The following is a 15,028-nucleotide window of genomic DNA, read 5'->3' on the forward strand; positions in this document are numbered from 1 at the left end:
CTTTAATGTTAAATTATTTCATTGATGAACCTGTTTTCTACAATTACAATATACAGTAAAACTCCACTGAATAACACATAACTGAACATCTGCTAAGTGAATAGAATGCAAAAAGTTAAAATTGTATTCCATCTATGCCCACTGTGTCCACTCCCAGTAAAACAGCATTGATTTGGACACTGGAGAGAGATAATGGCCACATCGCAGTATTTGTGGGATTTTGTGCATCATTGCATCAGGAGTTTGGTGCGGGCATGGAAAAAGATTCCCCAAGTGCATTTTTCCATGAACGAAAGCTATTCTTTTTTAAGAGAATAAATTTAGCTCTAATTTAGCATGTTAGATGAATTATTTCCTAACGTTACTAGAATTCCAATTCCAATTGCACACATTAACTTTCTAAATAAACTTCATGAATTGTATAATCTTCTAATGAAAATTGAAAATATCAAAATGATTTGCATTTTGGAAAATACAGATGTTTACGATTAAAAAAGGTGTAAGAGATCATCTCACCTACGTTGTTGCCCAGCAGGGACCAAGTGCCTCGCCACAGGTCTGAGGGAACATCGGAAGGGGAACTGCTGTCCCATGCCTCCAAATAGCTAACTCAAAGCAACATTAACAATATTCAGTAAATGGACATGATATCCGCAACCACCAAAATTATAACACACACACACACACACACACACACATAAACTCGCTGTAAGAAATTATGTGTGTGTGTGTGTGTGTGTGCACATGCATGTGTTTGTATTATAGGGTAGAATAATTGGTTTTGAGAGATAGCTGTAACAAGCAGATATATCTGACTGCATCACAGTATGTAGACTTTATAGGGACCAGTCCATGCAAAAAGAACTATGAAGTAAAATTTGCAAGGCTAACAGCAATAGTTTATATAATGATATCTGGGGGTGAAATTGCCCTGCGCCCCGATTGGGGGCGGCGGCCGGGACTTTTTTCACCCGGCACAGAAGTCCCACCTCCACCGCGGAATTGCCCTTACCACTCCTCAAAGGAAGTGGAACGCAATCTCGCGCACTCCACTTACTTTAGGCGCAGTTACCAGGGTGCTATTGGGGTGCTGAGGGAAGCACTGCGCGTGTGCTCCACATAGCACTTCAACGCCCCTCCCTTTCGCTCAAAGGGAAGGGCTGCTGTGCACTCTGCAAGGCCTCTGATGGCCTCCACTAGGCCACCAATGCGGCGTGGTACTGGGTCTGCAGCCCGGCACCCAAGACGGAGTGCCAGGCTGCACGATGGCGGCCCTGACCACGCCAGGGCCACTACAATAGAGCCAACCTGAGAGTCGGCAACCAAAAAAAGATGGCGGCCCCGGGAGCTGGCACCCTCCCCTTTAAGGAGCGCCCCGAGAACGGATGTCGGCCAGCTTCATGACCCGCGAAGCTGGCTTTGACATCCGCTCGCGTCCCACGGGGCAATTTCTCCTGTGGGGTGTTAAGGTGTCAGCGCGGGTCGATGAGGGGTCAGTGCACACGGCGATGACCTAATTGCCGGTTGTGCGGCGGTTCGGGGCGCTAACCGTGTGGCACAGCACTCCACAAGCTCCCAGTTAATTTCCCAGGAAGCGTTAGCACCCCCTCCCCTGGCAAAAAGTGTCCTCCACCCCGTTTGTGCCCCCCCCACAGAGGCGCTAACGGACCTGGATCATGGGGTCATTAAAGACAGACGATAACGAATAATAAGGACATGGCAGACTTATTAAATGAATACTTTGTATCTGTAATCACAGTAAAGGAAGAGAGTAAAATACCAGTGGTGCTAAGGAACCAAAATATAAGTCAAGGGGAGGAACTTAGTGGATGTAATGGAAGTAACAATGAGACCTAAGATAGTCAACTTTCCAAGAACTGCTGGTTTCCAACCCCACGGTATTAAAAGGATTGGGTGAGAAGATTGCAGATGCCTTCGTCATAATTTTCCAAAGTTCTTTAAATTCAAGAATTGTGCCTTTGGGCTGGAAAATTACAAACATCACTTCATTATTTAGGAAGGGAGGGAGGGAGAAACCAGATAACTACAGACCTGTCAGTGTAATATCAATTAAAGGGAGGTTACTGGAATCTATCATCATTGACAGAGTGACTGAGCACCTGGACAAATATCAGCTGGTCAAAAGACGTCAACATGATTTTGTGACAAGTAAGTCATGTCTGACTAATCTAGTTGCATTTTTTGAAGAAGCCACTAATATATGGGTGTGTCTAAGGATGATGTCTCTATCGATTTCTAGAAATATTTGATAAGGTTCCTAACAAGAGATTATTAGCAAAAATGAGAGTGTATGGAATTGGAGATAGCCTTGCAACATGGTTTAGTAACTGGTTGGAGACAGGAGATCAAGAGTAGGGATAGAATGTTCATTCACCGTTTGGTGGATGTAATCAGTGTTTTTGCCCAGGGATTTGTATTTGGGCCTCAGCTTTTTACCATATAACGAATATCGAAGTTAAGAAAATCAGTTACCTTCTGTCTACCATATTGCACAAGAGGATCTTTCAGGTCTCATGGATTACAAACTCCAAATATGTGTTCTGTATGAAACACAATGCAGCTCCCACTCCTAAAAGCTATGTCGCTGTGGGCACGTTGAGTCAGTGTTGGGTGGGGAAGCTTCCTTACACTATAGACAGCTGAGGAAAGGCACGTGGACATTGAAGTACCCGACAGTCGCTTGCGAAATTAAAAAATCCAGTGGTGAGAAGGTAGCATTTCATTGGCATATTTGAGCGATCCAAAATCTCACTGCACAATTTGGGCTGGATTTTCGGCTTTGATGTTTTTGGGGCGGTAATAGCGGCGGGGCAGTAAAGTTTGCGCTCGGGAATAGTTTGCACCTCAGTCATCAAAGTTGAGCAGCTGGGCCCCGAGTCAGGGGGCACAGCACTAAGGGAGGCGTTGTACACCTCTCTTGGACGTTGCATTGGAAAATCCCGAGCTAAAGAGCCGGGTCGGGAGCGCTCCAAGATACACCTGAGGTGAAAAAAAACCTAAAATACCTCACAAAAACATTCCCAATACATTGCCCATGCCAGCACAACGCAAATCACAAAAAAACATTCAAAGAAAAAACAATCACACTTACCTTAGGATGGCATTACTTATCTCTCAGCAGTCAGTATAGGTTCCCCGCCCGATTTCCCAGGTGTTCACTGCGGGGCGCGTTTCGGGGCATACGGATTCGTAAAGCAACCAGGAGCGTTGCACACCAGCGCTGGTCTTCCGGGCGGTGCAGCTCTGTGCTGCCGCAAAACCGGCCCCGAAAACCCCCGCGGGGCGCTGGAGGCTGACCGCCCTCCCAGAAGATCTCACTGCCGCCATTGCCGCCGCTCCGGTGCGAGAAACCGGAAAATCCGCCCCTTTAAATTTAATAATTGTCGCATTTTAAAGTGCCAGTGTTTTGTCTCTCAGCCCATCGGACATTGAAGGAAGTTTCAAGCTGGGTACTATAATAGTTGGACGTACAGTCAGTAAGTGCTCAGCTCATTGGTACAACTTTAAACTACATTTTGAATTATGGTGCCAGCAAGCAGAGGGAAGGGGTGCAGGGCAAATGTGTGAGCGGCTGCTGGATTCATTTCCTTCATTGGAGGGTAGGCTGAGGCGGAGGCCAGCACTATAAAACATACTGTCCATTAAAATTAAAGAGCAGAGAAACAGACAGAAAGTTGTGAAAATCACGCAATTAGTTGCAGAATGGTGGTCTTGACCAAATCACGTGGTCTATTGGTTGTGTGTCCGACTGCAGGCCAGCGCTCACAGTAATGCATGGAAAGGAAGGATATGGAGCAGGAAGAACAAGCAGATATAATAATGGAGAGAAGTCCTTAGAAAATAAGTCACAGAAAATGAAAGGTAGACACATGGAGATCATGTGAGCAGCTGGAACAGGGGGAGGCCTGTCTGTATATGTAGAAGCAGAATTACAAGCCCAGAGAGAGAGAGAAATAGCAATGAGGAAGGGGAAACCAGAGAAGGATGGCAGCAACACAAGCAAGCGACAGTTAACTGAGGGAAAAAAGACAGAGAGAAACAAATTGTTATTGGAAATGGAGGTGAGGAAGAGGAGCCTCACACACACAAACATAAGAATATAAGAATTAAGAGCAAGAATAAGCCATACATCCCCTCAAGCCTGCTCCGCCATTCAATAAGATCATGGCTAATTTTCGACCTAAACTCCACTTTCCTGTCCTATCCCCATATCCCTTGATTCCCTTACCATCCACAATCTTCTGGGGGTGTGAATTCCAAATATTCACAACCACCTGAGTGAAGAAAGTCCTCCTCATCTCAGTCCCAAATGGCCAACCCCTTAACCTGAGTCTATGATTCCGAGTTCTAGCCTCTCCAGCTGAGGGAAACATCCTCCCAGCATCTATCCTTTCAAGCCCTCTAAAAATATTACACCTCTCATACTTTTTAAACTCCAGAGAATATAAGCCCAATCTACTCAATCTCTCCTCATAGGACAGCCCTCTCATTCCAGGAATCAGTCGAGTGAACCTCCATTTAAGGCATTCCATCCTTCCTTAGGTAAAACCAAAACTGTACACAGTGCTTCAGGTGTGGTCTCACCAGAGCCCTATATAATTGCAGAAATACTGTCTTACTCTTATACTCTAACCCACTTGCAATAAAGGCTAACATTTGCCTTCCTAATTGCTTGATGTTTTAAAGTAGTTAGAGCTTTGGCATGTAATATCCATAAATCACAAAGCTTAAACCCAACAAAATAGCATTTTAATTTACAGTATTTCTGCACAGCTACAAACTCTGTAAAGTTTACACTGCTCCTGCACTGCTAAAAGTGTTAATAGCTGCAGTGCTGCAGGAATTATCTGCTGTGAAGATATTAGGGTCAACTTTACTGTGGGCCCCACAGGATGAGTCTTTAGGGAAATTCTGGAGGTGATGGTGTGGGGGGTAGGAAGCCATGCCCTGGCTGTGATTAGATAGATAAATGTGGAACAACAACAACAACTTTCATTCATATAGTGCCTTCAACATTAGCCTTAAGTGTCAGCATTGGCTCAGTGCCACTGAGTCAGAAGACTTGAGCAGAGATTGCAGGCTGACACTTTAGTGCAGTACTGAGGGAGTTCTCTTTGGGATGAGATGCTAAATTGAGGTCCCGTCTGCTCTCTCAGGTGGATGTAAAAGATCCCATGGCACTGTTTTGAAGAAGACCATGGGCATTCTCCTGATGTCCTGGCCAATATTTATCCCTCAACATATTTAACATATTTAAGGCAGAGATAGATAGATTTTTGAGTGATAAGGGAATAAAGGGTTATGGGGAGCGGGCAGGAAAGTGGATCTGAGTCCATGATCAGATCAGATTTTGTTGGGTTTAAGCTTTGTGATTTATGGATATTACATCAGCTTATTGAATGGTGGAGCAGTCTCGAGGGGCAAAATGGCCTTCACCTGCTCCTATTTCTTATGTTCTTATGCTATCACATTGTTGTTTGTGGGAGCTTGCTGTGCGCAAATTGACTGCCACGTTTCCTACATTACAACAGTGACTACACTCCAAAAGTACTTCATTGGCTGTGAAGCTTGAGCTTGTGAAAGGCGCTATATAAATTCAAGTTCTTTCTCGCTTTACTTAGAAAAAAGCCCCAAGACATTCACAGAGGCATAAGGAATAAAATGGATGTTGAGCTAAAAGAAAGGGAGATATTGCATACCTGAAGATTGGTTGAAGAATTGAGTTTAAAAAAGAGGGGAGGTGGAGAGGCATAGAGGGTTAAGGAGATAATTACAGAGCATGGGACCTAGGTGGCTGAAGTTATTACCATCAATGGTGGGGAACAATTGTATTGAAGAAAATAAGACAAATCTGTATTGTAATTTATTTTAAAAGTGTCTTGTTCTACTGAATGTTTTTAGCAGGAATTGAGATAATTCTGCTTCTGTTTCAGAATTACATTCTACCGTGCCTACACTTGACAGCAATCAAATAGCATCTGTCCAAATAGCATTGTGAGATTTCTTTTGAGAAAGATGTTGTTTAGTCTTTAAGGTGGTGCTGCAATTCATCAGGGTAATGCCACTTTCAGGGATTTTGGAGGTTTGATTTAATGATAGAGTGTGTTGCCCAATAATTGCCTGTGGAACATTACCTGAACTGTAAGGAATGGGAGCCAGCAAGATTGTGCATTAAACATACGTCTGATGCAATAAAATGCAGCCTGCAGGCTTGATGAGTGACCCATATATTTAATGGAATTTTAAGGAGGAAGAGAAAGGAAGAGAAAGAAGAGCAAAATCTTTTTTCTTTTCCCGTTTACTCCTAAAATCATTCAGAATATGGCACAGTCTTTAGTTGCATTCATCTGTGTAATGTGCAGTGATGTGGGAAGAGGGACACGTGACCATCTTCAATCGCTGGTGCCAAAAGACAATGGCATTCCTGCATTTGGAAATCTGGCCCAGAAGCAGGTTATCAAGGTGATACAGCATTTTCTTATTCATTAGAACAACTCGTTGTAAGACTCAAGCATGGTATTGGTTTTGCGACTGTGTTTTTCACAAATTGCTGCATTGAGCAGTCACTTATAAATACGCAATATGGGTAAGCCTGTTACAATTGATCTAAAATCACAATCTATATCAAAAATACCATTGTGACAAGTTTAATGGAATTCCACACTGAGTGAAAAGTTACAATTTATATAACACCTTATTACATCCTTAGTAATGTCCCAAAGTGCTTTATAATCAATGGCTTCGATTTTGAAGTGAATTTGCTCATCATCATAGGCAGTCCCTAGAAATCGAGGAAGACTTGCTTCCACTCTAAAAGTGAGTTCTCAGGTGACTGAACAGTCCAGTAAGGGAATCACAGGTGGGAGGAAAGGGTGGGTGGGGAGTTTGGTTTGTTGCACGCTCCTTCCACTGCCTGCGCTTGGTTTCTGCATGCTCTCGGCGATGAGACTCGAGGTGCTCAGCACCCTCCCGGATGCTCTTCCTCCACTTAGGGCGGTCTTTGGCCAGGAACTCCCAGGTGTCAGTGGGGATGTTGCACTTTTTCGAGGAGGCTTTGAGGGTGTCCTTGAAACATTTCCACTGCCCACCTGGGGCTCGCTTGTCGTGTCGGAGCTCCGAGTGGAGCGCTTGCTTTGGGAGTCTTGTGTTGGGGAAGTGGACAATGTGGCCCGCTCAACGAAGCTGGTCAAGTGTGAACATAAGAACATAAGAATTAGGAACAGGAGTAGGCCATCTAGCCCCTCGAGCCTGCTCCGCCATTCAATAAGATCATGGCTGATCTGGCCGTGGACTCAGCTCCACTTACCCGCCCTCTGCCCGCAACCCTTAATTCCCTTATTGGTTAAAAATCTATCTATCTTTGACTTGAAAACATTCAATGAGCCAGCTTCAACTGCTTCCTTGGGCAGAGAATTCCACAGATTCACAACCCTCTGGGAGAAGAAATTCTTTCTCAACTCGGTTTTAAATTGGCTCCTCTGTATTTTGAGGCTGTGCCCCCTAGTTCTAGTCTCCCCTACCAGTGGAAAGAACCTCTCTGCCTCTATCTTGTGTATCCCTTTCATGATTTTAAATGTTTCTATAAGATCACCCCTCATCCTTCTGAACTCCAAGGAGTAAAGACCCAGTCTACTCAATCTATCATCATAAGGTAACCCCCTCATTTCTGGAATCAGCCGAGTGAATCGTCTCTGTACCCCTTCCAAAGCTAGTATATCCTTCCTTAAGTAAGGTGACCAAAACTGCACGCAGTACTCCAGGTGCGGCCTTACCAATACCTTATACAGTTGCAGCAAGACCTCCCTGCTTTTGTACTCCATCCCTCTCGCAATGAAGGCCAACATTCCATTCGCCTTCCTGATTACCTGCTGCACCTGCAAACTAACCTTTTGGGATTCATGCACAAGGACCCCCAGGTCCCTCTGCACCACAGCATGTTGTAATTTCTCCCCATTCAAATAATATTCCCTTTTACTGTTTTTTTTCACAAGGTGGATGACCTCACACTTTCCGACATTGTATTCCATCTGCCAAACCTTAGCCCATTCGCTTAACCTATCCAAATCTCCTTGCAGCCTCTCTGAGTCCTCTACACAACCCGTTTTCCCACTAATCTTAATGTCATCTGCAAATTTTGTTGCATTACACTCTGTCCCCTTTTCTAGGTCATCTATGTATATTGTAAACAGTTGTGGTCCCAACACTGATCCCTGTGGCACACCACTAACCACTGATTTCCAACCGGAAAAGGACCCATTTATCCCGACTTTCTGCTTTCTGTTCGCCAGCCAATTCTCTATCCATGCTAATACATTTCCTCTGACTCCGCGTACCTTTATCTTCTGCAGTAACCTTTTGTGTGGCACCTTAGCGAATGCCTTTTGGAAATCTAAATACACCACATCCATCGGTACAGCTCTATCCACCATGCTCGTTATATCCTCAAAGAATTCCAGTAAGTTAGTTAAACATGATTTCCCTTTCATGAATCCATGCTGCGTCTGCTTGATTGCACTATTCCTATCTAGATGCCCCGCTATTTCTTCCTTAATGATAGTTTCAAGCATTTTCCCCACTACAGATGTTAAACTAACCTGCCTATTGTTACCTGCCTTTTGCCTGCCCCCTTTTTTAAACAGAGGTGTTACATTAGCTGCTTTCTAATCCGCTGGTACCTCCCCAGAATCCAGAGAATTTTGGTAGATTATAACGAATGCATCTGCTATAACTTCCGCCATCTCTTTCAATACCCTGGGATGCATTTCATCAGGACCAGGGGACTTGTCCACCTTGAGTCCCATTAGCCTGTCCAGCACTACCCCCCTAGTGATAGTGATTGTCTCAAGGTCCTCCCTTCCCACATTCCTGTGGCCTGCAAAGTGTGGTCAGTGCTTCGATGCTGGGGATGTTGGCCTGATCGAGAACACTCACATTGGTGCATCTGTCCTCTCAGGGGATTTGCAGGATCTTGCGGAGACATCGTTGGTGGTATTTCTCCAGCGATTTGTGGTGCCTACTGTACACGGTCCATGTCTCTGAGCCATGCAGGAGGGCGGGTATCACTACAGCCCTGTAGACCCGCTGAATTTACTATTGCAGTGTTTGAAAACCTGGCAAATTTGTGCACGATAAGGTCTCAGAACAAAAATTTGAATGATGAGCTAATGAGGCCGAAATTCAGGCATGCCAGAAAGCTGGCACACCCACGTTTTTTTAAACTTTTTTTACCGCCTGTTGCGATACGGCGGCCTTCCGAGCGATTTTTCCACTTTCAACTTTTTTTCACGCTGGACCGGATGTTGGTCATAGTGGGGCCGGAAGTACGGCGGTAAATCCTGGTGAGGGGTGGAGCGCAGGTGACGTCACAATGCGTTTGCATAAACCACACTCTCCCCTTCACTTAAAGAGGAGAGCGTTCGGCATTCCGAAACATCGGTCCACTGAGCCACCAGCGAGGGTCTCGGCCGGGCCAGCAGCCTGGCACCCAAGATGGGGTGCTAGGCTGCCTGTTGGCGGCCCAGCCGAACCCGGGGGCATAATATTCCGGCCGACATGGAAGTCGGCTGGCAAAAAAATAAGATGGTGGCCGCTGCATTCGGCCCTCGCCTTTAATGGCTGCTGCACTGCCAGGGTAGAGAGAGAGCAGACAAGGTGCACCGACAGAAAAAGCTCTCAGGGTCACCGTGCAGCCGCTCGTGGATTTTTTAAAAGTAAATTTGGGGCGGATTGAAATGGAGGTACGGGAGAGTGGCAGTGCCCGCTTTGATGACGCGCTTGCAGCAGTTGGCAGCAGCGGGACGGAAGTGGGGACAGGCCGAAAAATCCCCGAGGTCAATTTGGGTTGGGGTGGCCAATGGACTGCAACGCGGCAGCAACTCGATTCCACCGCATGGCTGCCGCAAAACGGCGGTAACGTGCCTTATTCGGACACTGCATTTCAGCCCCAATGTGTTTTTGTTCGTGTTGGTTGAGAGAGGAATGTTGATGGAGAACTCCCTGCAATATTTTGAATCGTGCCATGGAATCTTTCCTCCCTGAAGCACTTCCCTTAGTGCTGCATTGAAGTAACAGGCAATGCAGCACTCTCTCAGTACTGCACTGAACTGTTAGTCATGGTGCAGTGGTAGTACTCTTGCCTAACTCGCAGGGGAGTTATCCCCGGTGTCCTGGCCAATATTTATCCCCCAGTCAAAATAACAAAAAAAAACAGGTTATTTGGTCATTATTCAGTGTATATCGATTTTAGCAAGGCTTTTAATAAGGTCCCACATGGTAGACTGGTCACGAAAGTAAAAGTTCATGGGATCCAGGGCAAAGTGGCAAGTTGGATCCAAAATTATCTCAGAGGGAGGAAGCAAAGGGTAATGGTTGATGGGTGTTTTTGTGACTGGAAGGCTGTTTCCAGTGCGGTTCCGCAGGGCTCAGTACTAATTCCCTTGTTTTTTGTGGTATATATCAATGATTCAGACTTGATTGTAGGAGGTATGATTAAGAAGTTTGCAGCTGATAATAAAATAGGCTGTGTGGTTGGTAATGAAGAAGAAAGCTGTTGACTGCAGGAAGATATCAATGAACTGGTCAGGTGGGCAGAACAGTGGCAAATGGAATTCAATAAGAAGTATGAGGTCATGCATTTGGGGAGGGCTAACAAAGCAAGGGAATATATAATAAATGCTAGGACATTAAGTGTAGCGGAACAAAGGGACCTCGGAGTGCATGTCCACAGATCGCTGATGGTAGCAGGCTAGATAGATAAGGTGGTAAGGAAGGCATACGGAATATTGTCTTTATTAGCCAAACATAGAATACAAGAGCATGGAAGTTATGCTTGATCTGTATAAAATAGCAGTTCGGCCACAGCTGGAGTATTGAACATAAGGACATAAGAACATAAGAATTAGGAACATGAGTAGGCCATCTAGCCCCTCGAGCCTGCTCCGCCACTCAAAAAGATCATGGCTGATCTGGCCGTGGGCTCAGCTCCACTTACCCGCCCGCTCCCCATAACCCTTAATTCTCTTATTGGTTAAAAATCTATCTATCTGTGATTTGAATACATTGAATGAGCTAGTCTCAACTGCTTCCTTGGGCAGAGAATTCCACAGATTCACAACCCTCTGGGAGAAGAAATTCCTTCTCAACTCAGTTTTAAATTGTCTCCCCCGTATTTTGAGGCTGTGACCTCGAGTTCTAGTCTCCCCGACCAGTGGAAACAACCTCTCTGCCTCTATCTTGTCTATCCCTGTCATTATTTCAAATGTTTCTATAAGATCATCCCTCATCCTTCTGAACTCCAACGAGTAAAGACCCAGTCTACTCAATCTATCATCATAAAGTAACCCCCTCATCTCCGGAATCAGCCTAGTGAATCGTCTCTGTACCCACTCCAATGCTAGTATATCCTTCCTTCAGTAAGGTGACCAAACATGGACGCAGTACTCCAGGTGCAGCCTCACCAATACCCTGTACAGTTGCAGCAGGACCTCCCTGCTTTTGTACTCCATCCCTCTCGCAATGAAGGCCAACATTCCATTCGCCTTCCTGATTACCTGCTGCACCTGCAAACTAACTTTTTGGGATTCATGCACAAGGACCCCCAGGTCCCTCTGCACCGCAGCATGTTGTAATTTCTCCCCATTCAAATAATATTCCCTTTTACTGTTTCTTTCCAAGGTGGATGACCTCACATTTTCCGACATTGTATTCCATCTGCCAAACCTTAGCCCATTCGCTTAACCTATCCAAATCTCTTTGCAGCCTCTCTGTGTCCTCTACACAACCCACTTTCCCACTAATCTTTGTGTCATCTGCAAATTTTGTTACACTAACTCTCTTCCAGGTCATCTATGTATATTGTAAACAGTTGTGGTCTCAGCACCGATCCCTGTGGCACACCACTAACCACCGATTTCCAACCCGAAAAGGACCCATTTATCCCGACTCTCTGCTTTCTGTTAGCCAGCCAATTCTCTATCCATGCTAATACATTTCCTCTGACTCCGCGTACCTTTATCTTCTGCAGTAACCTTTTGTGTGACATCTTATCGAATGCCTTTTGGAAATCTAAATACACCACATCCATCGGTACACCTCTATCCACCATGCTCGTTATATCCTCAAAGAATTCCAGTAAATTAGTTAAACATGATTTCCCCTTCATGATTCTATGTTGCGTCTGCTTGATTGCACTATTCCTATCTAGATGTCCCGCTATTTCTTCCTTAATGATAGCTTCAAGCATTTTCCCCACTACAGATGTTAAACTAACTGGCCTATCGTTACCTGCCTTTTGTCTGCCCCCTTTTGTAAACAGAGGCGTTACATTAGCTGCTTTCCAATCCGCTGGTATCTCCCCAGAGTCCAGAGAATTTTGGTAGATTATAACGAATGCATCTGCTATAACTTCCGCCATCTCTTTTAATACCCTGGGATGCATTTCATCAGGACCAGGGGACTTGTCTACCTTGAGTCCCATTAGCCTGTCCAGCACTTCCCCCCTAGTGATAGTGATTGTCTCAAGGTCCTCCCTTCCCACATTCCCGTGACCAGCAATTTTTGACATGGTTTTTGTGTCTTCCACTGTGAAGACCGAAGCAAAATAATTGTTTAAGGTCTCAGCTATTTCCACATTTCCCATTATTAAATCCCCCTTCTCATCTTCTAAGGGACCAACATTTACTTTAGTCACTCTCTTCCGTTTTATATATCGGAAAAAGCTTTTACTATCCGTTTTTATGTTTTGCGCAAGTTTACTTTTGTAATCTATCTTTCCTTTCTTTATTGCTTTCTTAGTCATTCTTTGCTGTTGTTTAAAATGTTCCCAATCTTCTAGTTTCCCATTAACCTTGGCCACCTTATACGCATTGGTTTTTAATTTGATACTCTCCTTTATTTCCTTGGTTATCCACGGCTGGTTATCCCTTCTCTTACCGCCCTTCTTTTTCACTGGAATATATTTTTGTTGAGCATTATGAAAGAGCTCCTTAAAAGTCCTCCACTGTTCCTCAATTGTGCCACCGTTTAGTCTGTGTTTCCAGTCTACTTTAGCCAACTCTGCCCTCATCCCACTGTAGTCCCCTTTGTTTAAGCATAGTATGCTCGTTTGAGACACTACTTCCTCACCCTCAATCTATTACAAATTCAACCATACTGTGATCACTCATTCCAAGAGGATCTTTTACGAGGAGATTGTTTATTATTCCTGTCTCATTACACAGGACCAGATCTAAGATAGCTTGCTCCCTTGTAGGTTCTGTAACATATTTTTCTAAGAAACAATCCCGTATGCATTCTATGAATTCCTCCTCAAGGCTACCCTGTGCGATTTGATTTGACCAATCGATATGTAGGTTAAAATCCCCCATGATTATTGCCGTTCCTTTTTCACATGCCTCTATTATTCCCTTGATTATTGCCCGCCCCACCGTGAAGTTATTATTTGGGGGCCTATAAACTACGCCCACCAGTGATTTTTTTTCCCCTTACTATCTCTAATCTCCACCCACAGTGATTCAACATTTTGTTCATTCGAGCCAAATGCGTGCAATTCTGGTCACATTACAGGAAAGATGTGATTGCACTGGAGAGGGTACAGAAGAGATTTACGAGAATGTCGCCTGGACTGGAGAATATTAGTTATGAGGAAAGATTGGATCGGCTGGGTTTGTTTTCTTTGGAACAGAGGAGGCTGAGGGGAGACCTTATTGAGGTGTATAAAATTATGAGGGCCTAGATCGAGTGGATAGGAAGTATCTTTGCAGAGGGGTCAACAGCCAGGGGTCATAGATTTAAAGTAATTGCTGGAAGGTTTAGAGGAGATTTGAGGAGAAATTTCAGGGTTCTGGAACTTACTGCCTAAAAAGGTGGTAGAGGCAGAAACCCTTACCACATTTAAAAAATACTTGGATGTGCACTTGCCTTAACCTCTACAGAGCTATGGACCAAGAGCTGGAAAGTGGGATTAGGCTGGATAGCTCTTTGTCGGTCGGCGTGGACACATTGCTGTTTGTGGGAGCTTGCTGTGCTGAAATTGGCGGTCACATTTCCCACATTACAACAGTGACTATACTCCAAAAGTACTTCATTAGCTGTATTCTTTCTTTCTTTCTTTCTATCTTCCTCTCTCTTCCTCTCTCTCTGCTTTCTCTCTTGCTTTCTCTCTCCATGGGAGATGCTGTCTTTTGGATGAGATATTGAACCGAGGCCCTGTTTCATCTCAGGAGGACATAAAAGATTCCTTGACACTATTCAAAGATTAGCAGGAGAGTTCTCTCAGTGTCCTGACCAACACTTGTCCCTCAACCAACATCACCAATACTGATTATCTGGTCAATATCTCGTTGTTGTTTGTGGGATCTTGCTGTGCGCATATTGTTTGCTACATTTCTCTACATCACAACTTTGGCATACTTCAAAAATAGTTAATTGGCTGTGAAGCACTTTGGGACATACTGAGATTCTGAAAGATGCAATATAAATGCACGGTCTTTGCTCCTTAATAATTTTGTTTGTCAAAATTTCATGGGGTCTATTAGTAGCCTTCCTAGTTCAGTGAATGTCACATTGGCCCAGATTTTGCTGGAGCGGGGCATCGCATGACATGTTCCATTAGTTACACTTTCTCTCTCACCCTTCAGCTCAAAAAGTTTTTGGCCTGCAAATTTCGGGAAGTGCGAGCTGTTATCTGGGCATCTGGGGCCTTGGTGATCGTAGGGACCAATAGTCTATTTCCTTAACCAATGAGATTTAAGGTTTGAGAAAGAAACAGAAGAACGATGGAGAAGGACGTAGGGTTACTTAGAGTCAAGTCAGGTGCAGAAAGAAATAGAGAGAGGGAAGAAAGAGAAAAAAAGAGACAGGAAAATTAAGAAAAAGATTTTAAAATGTAGAATTTAATATCTCTAACAACAAGTTACTACCTGTAGAAATGAGACTCCACAGTTTCAGTTGTTCCCTTTCTGGGCCAGAGAGGTTGAGTGACAGTGCAGGAACATAAATCTCCTCATTA

At 44.5% G+C, this 15,028-nt stretch overlaps 1 protein-coding gene and 1 long non-coding RNA gene across 5 annotated transcripts in view; one reads left to right on the forward strand and one right to left on the reverse strand.

Annotated features, from left to right (window-relative positions):
- Positions 1–3,348, reverse strand: part of LOC139270041 (uncharacterized) — a 134,841-nt gene extending 131,493 nt beyond the window's left edge. The window contains exons 1-2 of the long non-coding RNA XR_011594396.1: positions 3,113–3,348; positions 517–605 (exon numbers count right to left, since the gene is read on the reverse strand). This is a non-coding gene — a long non-coding RNA (uncharacterized lncRNA). The remainder of the gene's footprint in view (positions 1–516; positions 606–3,112) is intronic.
- LOC139269995 (nuclear factor 1 B-type-like) overlaps positions 1–15,028 on the forward strand; it is a 368,148-nt gene that overhangs the window by 141,803 nt on the left and 211,317 nt on the right. The gene's annotated exons all lie outside the window — the stretch shown is intronic.

This window comes from Pristiophorus japonicus, chromosome 1 (assembly GCF_044704955.1).
Source record: "Pristiophorus japonicus isolate sPriJap1 chromosome 1, sPriJap1.hap1, whole genome shotgun sequence".
In the NCBI taxonomy this organism is placed as follows: domain Eukaryota; kingdom Metazoa; phylum Chordata; class Chondrichthyes; family Pristiophoridae; genus Pristiophorus; species Pristiophorus japonicus.